This window comes from Mauremys reevesii, linkage group 1 (genome assembly GCF_016161935.1).
Source record: "Mauremys reevesii isolate NIE-2019 linkage group 1, ASM1616193v1, whole genome shotgun sequence".
Classification (NCBI taxonomy): Eukaryota; Metazoa; Chordata; order Testudines; family Geoemydidae; genus Mauremys; species Mauremys reevesii.
Genome location: NC_052623.1, coordinates 184,230,818 through 184,243,763, shown reverse-complemented (window position 1 = coordinate 184,243,763; position 12,946 = coordinate 184,230,818).

Here is a 12,946-nt window from a genome sequence, read left to right as displayed (position 1 = left end):
CTGTTCAGGCTGGAAGGGATACAGATGGCACCATACAGATAAATAGAATTTTAACCTTGCTATTGGAAGGTTTTATCAGCAATTACTCATCTATGCTTTAGGGGATGTTCATTCTGTGGCCAACATAATGTCTAAGATTTCCCTTCCTAATATTCTCATCCATCTGATAGAGAAATTAGAGCCTCCCATTAGGCTGGTACAGCTTTACAGAACGAGTTATTAAATCACTAAAGTCATCAGATAAAGAGTTTGGTCCATATGGATGATGGATTTTGTGGCCAGTTTTTTCCAAAGATAGGAGAATGAATTAGGCAATTGACTGCGTACATTATTGTTCTCATTTAAAAATCTGAGGGAGTTTAGAGAACTTACATAGACTTCAGTGGGTTTTAAATCAAGCTTTTAATACTCATAAAAGGGGAAGCATAATAGTACATCCTAGAGCCAGACAGAGGTTTTTGCCAAGTAAAACACAAACTTCCCCATATTGTTCTGCTAATGCACCTCAAGCCTGACCAGGCATACCCAACTCAAACAATGTCAAATTTGTAATAGTAGTTTTTTGCCCATTTCAAAACTGACTGCTTTTAATTAGATCCATAACAATTAGCTAATTACTGATTTCCAGGAAACTGCACTGAGAAACTCCACTCACCTTTTACTTATAAGCATCTAGGCTGGTCAGAAAATGTCAATTTGTTGAAATTGAGGTGTTCCATGAGTTTCCTGCCTGGTTTGCTTCCAGTTTAGTGGGCAACCTGGAAACCCAAGGGTTTCTGATAACTTCCAGCCATGCTGTGTGTTGCATAGCTGGGAACCTGGAAGCTTTGGCCCCAGATTTTCTGCCAGGTTTCCGTGCCTGGAAAACCTTTTTTAAAAGTCAAAAGAAAATCTTTGATATTTTTTCTACACAAAATGTAAGCATTCCCATTTTTTGGGAAAATTCAAAATTTAGTAATTTTCCGTGGATGGGAATTCCAGCTCTACAATCTTGGTACCTTCTTCAGGAGACTGCAAAGGTGAAGACTTTTGTGAGGAAATGGGCATAGGCCAGGATTTGTTCCAGGCAATAGTCCCAATCTGCTATATATTTTGGATACAGGAACTTCTTTATTTTATTCCTAGAGCAGTTTGCTCGAATTGAGGTGTCAAAATATTTTTTTTCTGAGACACAATAGCACTTAGAGATCCAGGCTTTCACAAATTAGTGTGCCTGATTTTTTTCTGCTTTATATGACTTTTGTGGAGAGTAGTGGAACCAAGAAGCATGAAAAATAAGCAATATCTATTTGATTGGGAAAAGGACATAGTAGTTCCAAGCAGGGTTGAGGGAGACTCAGAAGAGTGTCAAATAGTTTAAGAAATAAAAGATGTAGGGCCTTGCATTTCTGGAAATAAGACTAAGAGTGAGAATGATGTGAGTCCTAGAGCCATCCTGAGAAAATGTGTGTATCTACTGGGGGAGGAAAACAGTGCTGTGACCTTTCCCTCCCCATTTCCCTCCTCCCTATCAAAACCCTACCAGATAATGTGCACCACTGAATGATTTTTAAACACTATCTCAGAAATAATAAATCATAAAGAAATGCATTGTCTAGAGTATCACTGCTATTATGAAATTAGATTAATTAAATATCAGATCCATGAATGAATGTATTTGGGATTACAGACATGGGTCTGACATGGCCTATTGTTCTGAAAGCCCTATTTGTATCTTGAGCTCTTTATATAATTATAGTTACGTGTGTGTTTTTATTTTAAATCTTAGCAGCAAAGGATTTTTTAATGTTGTTTTCATTTTCTTAGATGTTCAAAATAGGAGAGGAGAATATCTCAACTCCCTGCCAGGCAATGCAGCAGCAAATTGATTTTAAGTAGATGTCCACTAGGGACACACCAAATTTAATCTATATTTCAAAATGCCTCCTGACTCTCCTGGCAAAAGATAACCTGACTTGGGAACAAGAATCTCTCACATTAATTTTTTCCTCTTCATTCATTAGAGGTTCCCACTACACTGGGTGGTGATCAGAAACACTGCGTGTGGTCTTGTATAATTATATCAAATGGAATATAAGCCTGCTGGTTGGAATGCTGACTGGATGAATATTAATTCAATGATCAAAAGGAAAACAAATCTGTCATAAAATAACCTATTCACAACAATAAATTAAACCTCCCATTGATTTCAGTGGTCTTAGGTTCAGGCCATAATTCAATAGACATGGTTTTATTGAAAATTGTACTGTTCTAAACATAGAAATCTTTGACTTAATCAGAATTCAGACTTTCAATAGACAATACATTGATCTTTCTCACGTCCTCACCAATATTAGTCACACAAGAAGATCACAATGACCACTTCAAATGATAGAAGCTTTTTTCTTGTATACATTAGGTATAAATAGACTTCAATTTTCAGTAAATGTGAATGACATCTCATCAGCTATCTCTCAATATGAGGATGTCTGGCAGGGGGAAGTCACTGATGAGACTTAAGATGGCTGAGGAGTCTACAGGTTTTTCCACATATATGAGAGGTAGTTGTTTGGAGAGAGGATGCTGGCCAGGATGCTGTACCTTTCCTTCTGCCTCTGCTGTTTCTCAGCCTCTTGAGCATGTGACATCTTAGAATGACATCTAAGAAGAATCTGCGTATAATAATTATTCTTCTGTGTCATCTTTCATCTGAGTATCCCAAAACACTAATTTATTTTAAATCTTGGAACATCCCTGCATAGTAGAGAAAAGATATATAAGAATCATGTTCCCCACCAATGATATACAGCAGCTGTTCAACAAAGGTTTGGCATAGGCACTAAAGAAGAATAATATATTCAGTTTAAACTTGATTGTGGATTTAGGTAGGCAGATTAAAATTATGGAATTTGGATAAATATGGAGTCCCTAGGCCAAGATTTTTAAAAGCAACCAAGGATTTCTGGATGACTCACATTTTGGTTGCCCAACTTGAAACAACTTAAAGGGGATTCACTTTCAGATGATGGTGCTTAGTGTTTTCTGAAAATCTGACTTTATAGTGTCTCAAATTGGGTGACCAAAAATTAAGGCATCTAAAAATCACTGCTCACTTTTGAAAATCTTTGTCAAAGTCCCTGCCTTGAAGCACGTAAATCTGAAACAGACAAAATCTAGTTAAAGAACCAGTGGAAGGATGCAGCCTAAAAGCAAAATAATTGAACAATTATATTTATCATGAGTCACCTTGCTATGGCTTCCACTATGAACCCCCTTTTGGCAGAGGTTTGATTAGCTTACGATTGTAATTTTTGTTATGACTTCTTTGTTGGTAGGACAAATATTTCATGAATCCCATAAATAAGTGTATTGTGGAAATGCTTGAAGGAAGAGAGACTGGAGTCAAGGTGGACCAGGTCAGGAAGCAAATTACAAGTATAGATTGCTGGGGAAAAGGTATGGGAATGGGAGAGATGATCAAGGTAAGTAGGTGTACCTGGATTTAAGAAGGTGATGAGAGACTGAAGAGAAATAGGGGCACATTGAAGTCAATAGGAGACTTTATATACTTTGGTTCAGGCTGTTGTGAGCAGAAAGGTAGGCAAAAATTGCACTACGTTGTGCAGAGGCACAACTTAGTGCAAGATCCTTAATGCAATTCAGAATTAAGAGGAAGCAAGTGAATGGTGGACCAAGTTTACAAAAAATCCACTTATGAGAACAGACAACCTTGTTTTTACCCCTCTTTCAGGACATAGTATCTCCATTAACACAGCAACCCCTGAAACGAGGCTGTGACATTTGGTCAGTACTGGTTGAACAAAGAGTGAAACTGAATCACAGACATCAGCTTCTCTACCAAGAGGGTTTTCCTCCACTCAAGTAATAATCCAGCCCCACTTGTTTTGCTTGCAAGATGTGGCTGAGTTTCAGCATAAGGCCTTGATCCTGCAAACACCTTAACATGTGGTTAGTTGTAATGACATGAGCAGTCACATTGGGTATGTCTAAACAGCAATTAAAAACCTGTGACTGGCCTGTTTTAGCTGATTCAGACTTTAAGGGTTTGGGTTTAATGCAGTGTAGATGTTCAGGCTGGGGCTGGAGCCCGGGTTCTCAGACCCTGTGAGGTGGGAGGGTCCCAGAGCTCAGGCTGCAGCATAAGCCCAAATGGCTACACCATAGTTAAACATCCCCATAGCCTGAGCCTCATGAGCCCAAGTCCAGCTGACAAGGACCAGTTGCATGTGTCTAATTGCAGTTTAGACACACCCATTGACTTACTGGGACTGTTCAAGTGAGTACAGATAAGCCCTTGCATAAGTGTTTGTAGGATTGGGCTTGAAATGGTGGACTGCAGGGAAAGCTTCCTGAAAAAATTATGCAATTGAGATTCTTATATAAATAAAGATTTAAGTCAGTTTGTAGTATTTTCCGCTAATTTCTGATTTTTTTTACACTTCGTATGATATCAATTAGTGATATCTGAATTTATTCTCCAATAATAGTTTGCCATTTCTAAAATAAATATTTCAATTTTTCAATTGATGACCACTATCTGGACACAAACTTGAACTTTATTAATATTATCATTGGAAGAAATTAAAGCAATGTGCAAAGCATTGATAACTCTCTACATATTTAGCTTATTTGATGAAATAAACTTTACAAGCATAATACTCAGCTATGCAAAAAACTGAGAACCAACCTTACTGTGTAAACATAGATTTATACATTCATAGCTGAATGCATACAAAGTAATTAGTCTACTGTCTAAATAATGCATGTTTTAAAAACTACACATATGTGTTGTCTTGAGAGGAATTCCTTACTACTTGAATTTAGGTTTAGACAAGTTGTGCTATGAATACTATAAAGGGATTTTAAAATCTACAATTTTCAAACCTGATGCATTGGTTGTGCCTGCAAAAATGCATATAATCTCATTCTGCATATGCAAAAAAAACCCCACATCCACAATCCAGGATTTTTGTGTGAAAACATGGCAATATTATGTGCAGACAAATAGACATGTAATTGAATGTGGTGCATGTATATCAGAGATGGCTCCAAATATCCATGAAAATGGTTCTGACTCGCAAATCTGGATACCTTTCTGAGTTTGTAGCCCAAATCTATCTCTGTAACCATCTTAATCCAAGTTCCCTAGACTTGGAAAAAAGATTGTACCCAGAGTTTGAGAGCTAAAGTCCCTGAATGCTCAAATCTGATCATTTTGGTTTGTCCAGTTAAAGATATAAAGTTGAGTTTCAGATCTGGGATTAATTTCTGGAGGTTTGATTCATTTTGCAAATGCAGGGTGATGGCAGAGACTTCACTGGCTGATTCACATTTTTATGGTTTTAATGGCATCTCTTTTGAATATTGAATTAATACTTTAAGGATTTTTTATTAAATACTTAAATCAACATCAAAAGCAACAATAATATAACAAATGAAATAAAAAATGTTACAAAAAGTAGGGTCTGATTCCACAAAGCCAGGAAATTCAGTAAATGATAATCAGTTTTAATACACCTTGTTTGATGCATACCTTTATATTTTTGAGAAGGAGTCTTGCATGACAAAATGACAACAGTTTGTTTGTATAACTTGGAATGATGGATTTTATGTGTGTAAACACATCTCTAGTTCTATTAATGTGTATAACATATGATATAGATAGCTATCGTCTATATTTACAAGAAGTGTACTTTCTACGTCTAAATCTAAATTAAATGGCAGTGGGCTAATAAAAAAGAGGTAAGGATCCTGAAACAAATTGCCTCTGAAATAGATTTCTACTTTGTAAGACTTATCAGTGTCTCACATCTAGTGGGGAAGGCGAAATATGAAATAACTATTAAATTTATATCTCAGCAATTACAAAATGGAGTTTCTGTATCTACAGTACATAAGATGACTGTTCTGAGATGCCTGTAAACCCAAGGAATCTGTAGTTTGATTACTTAGGAATTAGCTATCAAATTCAGGGCTATATTTCTCATCAGTGAGGCAAAGAGTTTCACAGTTATTATCACAAGTAGTCCTATTACCTGCTCACACAAGTAAATGCTCACCAGTGAGAGTAAGGATGGCAGAATCTGGCCTTGGGAGAATTAATAGATAAACTCACTGCACTTTTAACAATTGTATTTCTTAAGTTACAGAGAACCTGAGACAGACTGAAAGTGTGAAGACTATCAAATGTCATACCAGTCTTCAAAAACAGAAAGAGCAGGAATCCTGGCAATTGCATCCACAGTTTAAATAATGCCACACATTAATAAAAATGAAATGTTGCCAAACTTTTAGACGATAATGAAACTATGAAAACTAAGCACAATACCGTAAATAGTTTTTTATAGAGAATAAATTCTGGCTGACAAACTTGACTTGTTAAAATAGAATTATCAAAGTAGTGGAAGAATAGAAAGTGATAAATATAATATTTAGTTTAATAAAGCATGTCATATCTGTCTTTCAAAATCCTGAAAAATAATATAAATGACTTGGATATGGGCTTTGTAATGTCTATGGAAAGTTGGCTGAAAGAACTAAGTACAACAATAAATGTAAATTGTTGGAAGGGAGTGTCTAATGGGGTTGGAGTTAAGATTGATCATATCTAACACCTTCATTAACATTTCTGGAAAAGGGAGTAAACAGTATATTATTGAAAATTGTAGATAATATTTGTAGGAGCTGTGAACACTATTATGGGAATTGTAATAACATAAGTGCCTGCAGCATCTTCACCTACTCTAAAGATAAGCTTTTGGGACAAGCAGTGGGAAAGCTTGGAAATGAGCTCTGAAGTTGTAAAGGTCCATGCACTGGACACCTTCTAGTAACAAGCTTCCCCAATCTAATCTTCCCAGCTGTTAAATTCCTCCTTATCCTTGGTGGAAAGGGACACATACTTTCCCAGCTGTTAACCCTCAGTCAGAACATCTGACAGCAAAATTTGTGTTCCATAATACACAGGAAGGCCATGCTGTATCACTATACTTGTGCAAATCTTTCACCATGAGAATTTCACATATCACGGGCAGAGAAGGCAATTCAATTTCTATTCATTCCCTATTACAATACTAGTCATTCAGCATGGTCTCTACCACTTTACTGCTTTAATTTATATTTCTCCCCACTCCTCTTTCTCAACCCATTAACCAAGGAATCTGGCTGTAGAAAGAAAATATCATGTACTGTAATTCAGTGCAAACTAAGACCTTCTCTCAGTGCAATAATTAGGCCTTTCCCTTTTGTATGGATAGGAGGTGGGAGAGGTGCATGCTGGAAATTTGCAACTGCATCTTTTAGTTGACACGTGTTAAAATGAAATAAAGTAGAGAAAATGAGCTTTGTCACTAATACAAACTTGTTACTCTCATAATCCAGTATTATTAGTGGAATAACAGGGGAACTGCTCTGCTTTACAAAGCAATCATCTCTTTCTCAGTGGAGATTGCTGTTGCTATTGCTGAGAGAAAAGAGAGCCCCCATATTATCTCTTAGACTCTTCTCTCAAGCAAAAAATAAACTCTGTTCAAATCCATACAGTAAAAAGGCAGTAGCATACCCGGTTTGCAGGCCAATTTAGGAAGCTGAATCTAAAATCACACCATACTTGCCCAGACATGTCAACCGTGCTATGGAAATTTGCATCATAAAGCTCTTCCTGCCCTCCATCATTAGGTTTGCTAGAAAGATAGAGATAGAAAATATCACTGTGGCACCGAAGATTAGCTCAGTGGTACTTTACATTGAGAAGTGAGGAGTTGGATCCCCACACTTTATGCCTTAAGAATGGATAGTATGCGCCACACATGAAACTGAAACGGAGGTTATGATACATGACTTAAGGAGCTTGCAATGCAAGGACCAAGTTCTGCAAAGACTTATGCATATACTTAACTTTTATTCACTGTGAATAGCAGCAAAGAGTCTTGTGGCACCTTATAGACTAACAGACGTTTTGGAGCATGAGCTTTCGTGGGTGAATACCCACTTCGTCAGATGCAATAGTATCATTGAACTCACGGAGCTACTCAGAGTGCATAAAGTTCAGTGTGTGCCTATGTATTTGCAGAATTGGGGAATAAGAACCTGATTCAAAACCTACTGAAGTCAGTGGGAGTTTGTCCATTAATTTCAATGAGCTTTGGGTCAGGCCTTAGTGTTGTGTCTATAATAGAAAAATTAGTAGCCTATTCCAGCAATGAGCAACATCCAGCAATGATTAAATTGTGTCATTGCTAGAATAAGGATATACATGTCTATTGTAGAAAGGGCCTAAAGGACAAAGATCAGATAGGAATGGACACGGAAAAGCTTGGGGACATGATGAGTATGGTTAGGGCTGGCCAGAAAACAACAATTTTGTTTCCTGAAAAAAATTCAAGATTTCAACATTCGACTTAATTCTAATGTGGAATGAAAATTAGACCTTCAGAATTTTTTAATGGGGCGGGAGGAGACCCCAGAATAGCCAGTAGCCTGGTGCATAGGGCACTCACCTTCCAAATCAGGAATGGAGTTGAACATAGGTTTCCCACCTCCTAGTTGAGTGTCCTAAAGTTAGTCTCACTTTTTTTGACTCAATAAATATTTATTTATACAAAGTGGAACAGCTCTAAAGGAGAGCTAGAGAAAGACCCTTGAACCTGGGTCCTCCTGATGAGTCCCCTAATGTAAAAACATAAGAATTGCTATATTGGGTCAGACCAATGGTCCATCTAGCCCAGTAGCCTGTCTTCCAACAGTGGCCAATGCCAGGTGCTTCTGAGGGAATGAACAGAACAGGTAATCCTCTAGTGATCCAGCCCCTGTCCGCCACTCCTAGCTTCTGGCAGTCAGAGGCTACAGATGCCCAGATCATGGGGTTCCATCCCTGACTATTTTGGCTAATAGCCATTTATGGACCTGTCCTCTAGGAACTTATCTAATTCTTTTTTGAACCCCATTATGCTTTTGGACTTCACAATGTCCCCTGGCAACAAGTTCCACGGGTTGTCTGTGAGTTGTGTGAAATATTACCTTTAGTTTGTTTTAAATCTGCTCCCTATTAATTTCATTGGGTGACTCCAGATTCTTGTGTTATGTGAAGAAATATATAACACTTTCTCCACACCAGTCATGATTTTGTAGACCTCTATCATATATCCTATTAGTTGTCTCTCTTCTAAACTGGGTGTTTTTTAATCTCTCATATGGAAGCTGTTTTATACCCTTAATCATTTTTGTTGCCCTTCTCTGAACCTTTACCAATTCTAAGATATCTTTTTGAGGTGAGGCAACCAGCAGTATTCAAGCTGTCAGTGTACCAGGGATTTATATAGTGGCATTATGATATTTTCTGTCTTGGTATCTATCATTTTCTTAATGATTCCTAATATTCTGCTAGCATTTTTGACTGCCGCTTCACACTGAGAGGATGTTTTAAGACCACTCGGCTATTCTGGTGTCTTTTTCTGTTATGACCAGAAATTCCATCCTCAAACTTTGAAATATTTGAAAAAATTAGTAAGTTTCTATGCAATATTTTGGTTTGGACAAAACTGATTTTTCATCAAAAATTTTTCAACCATGTTAAGTTCTGATGGGGATTTACAGTTGGAAGAAGTGGAGCTTCAGAAGAGATTTGAGTGTATTTAGATTTAGAAAATGTCCATCTATCCCATCCTCCTTATGGGCACCAACTATACAAATTTATATTCACAATATAATTTATTTATATAATGATTTACTCATACTTCAAAGAACAGATAAATATCTACCAGAAAATATAATAAAATAGCCTGTCCCTCTTAGCAAACGTAAACATGCTCCACCTCCTAAGCTTAAGGAAAAATGTGGCTTTTCAGCATACCTGGGAAGTTAATGGTAAAAAAATTTCAAAGCTGAGCCCACTTCATGGAAATATCCTGCCACCAGTTATCTTCCTTTAAAATCAAGAGGGCTACAGCTGAAGAGTTCGCTTTGTTTTGTTTTACTCATTTTTAACTAATTGAAAGTAATACCATTTTTTCCCCAAGAGCATAATTAGCTCATGGAACGCATTGCCAAATTGTCATTGAGTCCTAGAGGTTAGTTGGATTCAAAACATATTTTTGTTTCATTTTGCTGAGGATTCACAGTTAAATTGCAGGTGATCATGCCTATTTCTATTCTATCATGGCACAAACCACAGCAGAACAGAACCGTCAGTCTGTTTTGTACATACATTAACTGTGGAAAACATGCAGATTGGAATATTGGTGAATTAGTGATTAAAAATTGGGTTGCCAATACCAATCAAGCAAATATGCTGGTTTTGTTCACAAACATACTCATGAAATCTGTTTGCTGTAATTGCTCAGCACTTCTGCCCAGAGGCAAAGCATACAACTATTTATTTTTGGGGGGGGGGGAGGATGGAAATGTAGTAATTGGTGTCTACTTGCTTATTTAAGTATAAGTGAGAGAGAAGACCACTTTGGAGCAGAAAGTAGTAAGCATTGACCCATCCCTCTTAAAGTACTAAATACATCTTTAAATGGATACAGGATAAATAATAGTGATGGCCCTGTGGTCAAACTGAAGTTTTCAATGTTACCCCACATCAGAGATCAGCTTTATTACCAATTTCAGACCCCCTTGGTTCTTAAGTCAGCATCTATGCATTTCTAGTGTGTATTTTTTTCCTCCTTTCCTGTGATTCCATGGGTCAAACAATGTTTTTTTTGGCCCTAAGGGTCAACGTATTTATGTGGCCCGTTAGTTTTAAAAAAAAGACAAAATCAACCAGAACTGACACATGACATGTAATGCACATGTGTTTGATGAAATGCAGTCCTGGTGCTATATTTTAAAGTTTATATACACATTTTTGTTGCTTATATATTATGCAATAAAGCCTGTGAATTGAAATTAGTTCTGTCCCATCATTTTTAGAACTAGGTGAGGTGTTATACTGATGCAAAACCATCCAGTTAGAACTTGAATATATACAGTACTAAAGCTCTGAGATAAAATGAGAACAAAGGACTTTTGCAATGCCTGAATCATAAAAAGCAGCTCTGTTCTCATTTATGCCTCAATCCTTTTTATTTTTCCTGCTAAGTTCCTTAAGTTTGCCTCTAAAGGAGACATGCACAGAGTAATATAGATTGGTTGAATAAGTAAGTGATATCCCAAGTAATAAGGAACCTGAAAAAAAATCATTAATTTCCTTCTTCAACTTATACAATTTGTATACATTTGAAAAACAGATACTAGTAAAATTGGAAACGTCTTTCCCAGAGCTATTCCTGGAATCAGGTTGCTGAGATCAAAACATTAAGATGCCTGCAATGCTTGCCAAGTAGTGCATAACCTGGCTCATCAGGCACTTTGTGGCCATCCATTATATCTTTGATTTTTTAAAAAAAAATTATTTAACTGAAAGTTGTTTGTTGAAGAGTGAGATGAGAATCCATTGGGAGGGAATAAGGAGACAGGATTTTTTGCAGCTCACGTTTCTTTACTTGCTGCCTGCTCTTTGTTCCTTCCTGCAGCTCCCTTCATTTCCTTTAATAATCCAGTAATCCAACATTGCCAGTTTAAACGAACATCTGAGTGAACTGTCTGACCTTCTAAATAAATAACACTTTCCAATCTATATGCAGAAGCTGAGTTAATGCAGGCAGGAGCTTGCAGGAGTAAGATTCTACCTCTTAAGGAAAAAGGCACTAGTAGCACTTTGCCTGTTTGCCTTCATTGCACAGTGACTCTTCTTCCCAAAATACAGGATAGTGATAGTGCTCTGTCCACTTATCTGCATTTTACCTGGGGGATATTGCCATTCACCAAGTGCCTTTCTAGAATAAACTAGCTGAATTAGCAATTTAAATGGCCCTATATTGTGAGTTTAAACCTGACACAAACTTTCAGTGCATGCAATGACACATCACAATGTATTCACACAGCCTTGCAATGCAACATTGTCATATGACACTGACGACCAAATTTGTGAGCTCTCCTTCCTTTTTAACCACTAGATATATAGTGCTTTCAAATATGTGGCATAGGATTATTTTGCATTCTAGGGAAGAACATAGTGTTCATACAATCAAGTTAAAGGGCCTGATTCCCAGGTCCATTATGGCAGATATATGCCAATATATTGGCATAAAGGTACCTTGGAGCCAAGTTAACCAGATAGTGGAAAATTCCCCTTGCTGTAGCAACTCGTATAGGGCAATTCCTCTGGTGTTATGTTTTTGGCATACATACAGAAGTTAGATAATAGCCATACGTACTCTTTGTGGAAGGTTGCAATGTAACACTACTTTATTTCTCAAAATACAGAACAAGAACCCTGAAACAGATTAACAGACAAAGCAGGCTGCTCCCTAAAACAAAGAGGCATAATTCAACACAGCTTACTTTAGGCTGACTCGCTGAAGGCCTGGCTTTGAGCCATAGAGTCCCCTACCCTGCAAATAGTACCTTAGTTTTTAAAGGGGTGGCTTGTAATTTGTAGAATTTCTACCACATGGGAGAAGTAGCCATGTCACCAGCCATATCTGGCTGCAACAGCCCATTAGAGCTTTTGGAAGTTGGCATAGATTGAATCAGGCAGTTCTGATCTGTACTGGGCACTGGGATGGTGCAGAACTGGCCTTAGTATCGGGCACAACAGCTGAGATTCTGGGCCAATACATTTAGTTATGGAGTGAAATTTTGAAAAGTGCCTAAGTCCTATTTTCTAAAGTAAGGTAAAGACTATTAGGAGCTTAGGGCCAGATTTGCAAAGGTATTTAGGCCCAATGGGAGTTATGCTATTTTATAAATTCCAGTGGATACCTAAAACACTATTGTAAGTCTGGCCTCTAAGCCTTATTGAAAGTCAGACTCTCAGTTACTTAGATGCTTTTGAACATGTTATCCATAGCGTATATTACAAATGATAAATATTATTTATAAGAATATAAATATATATAAT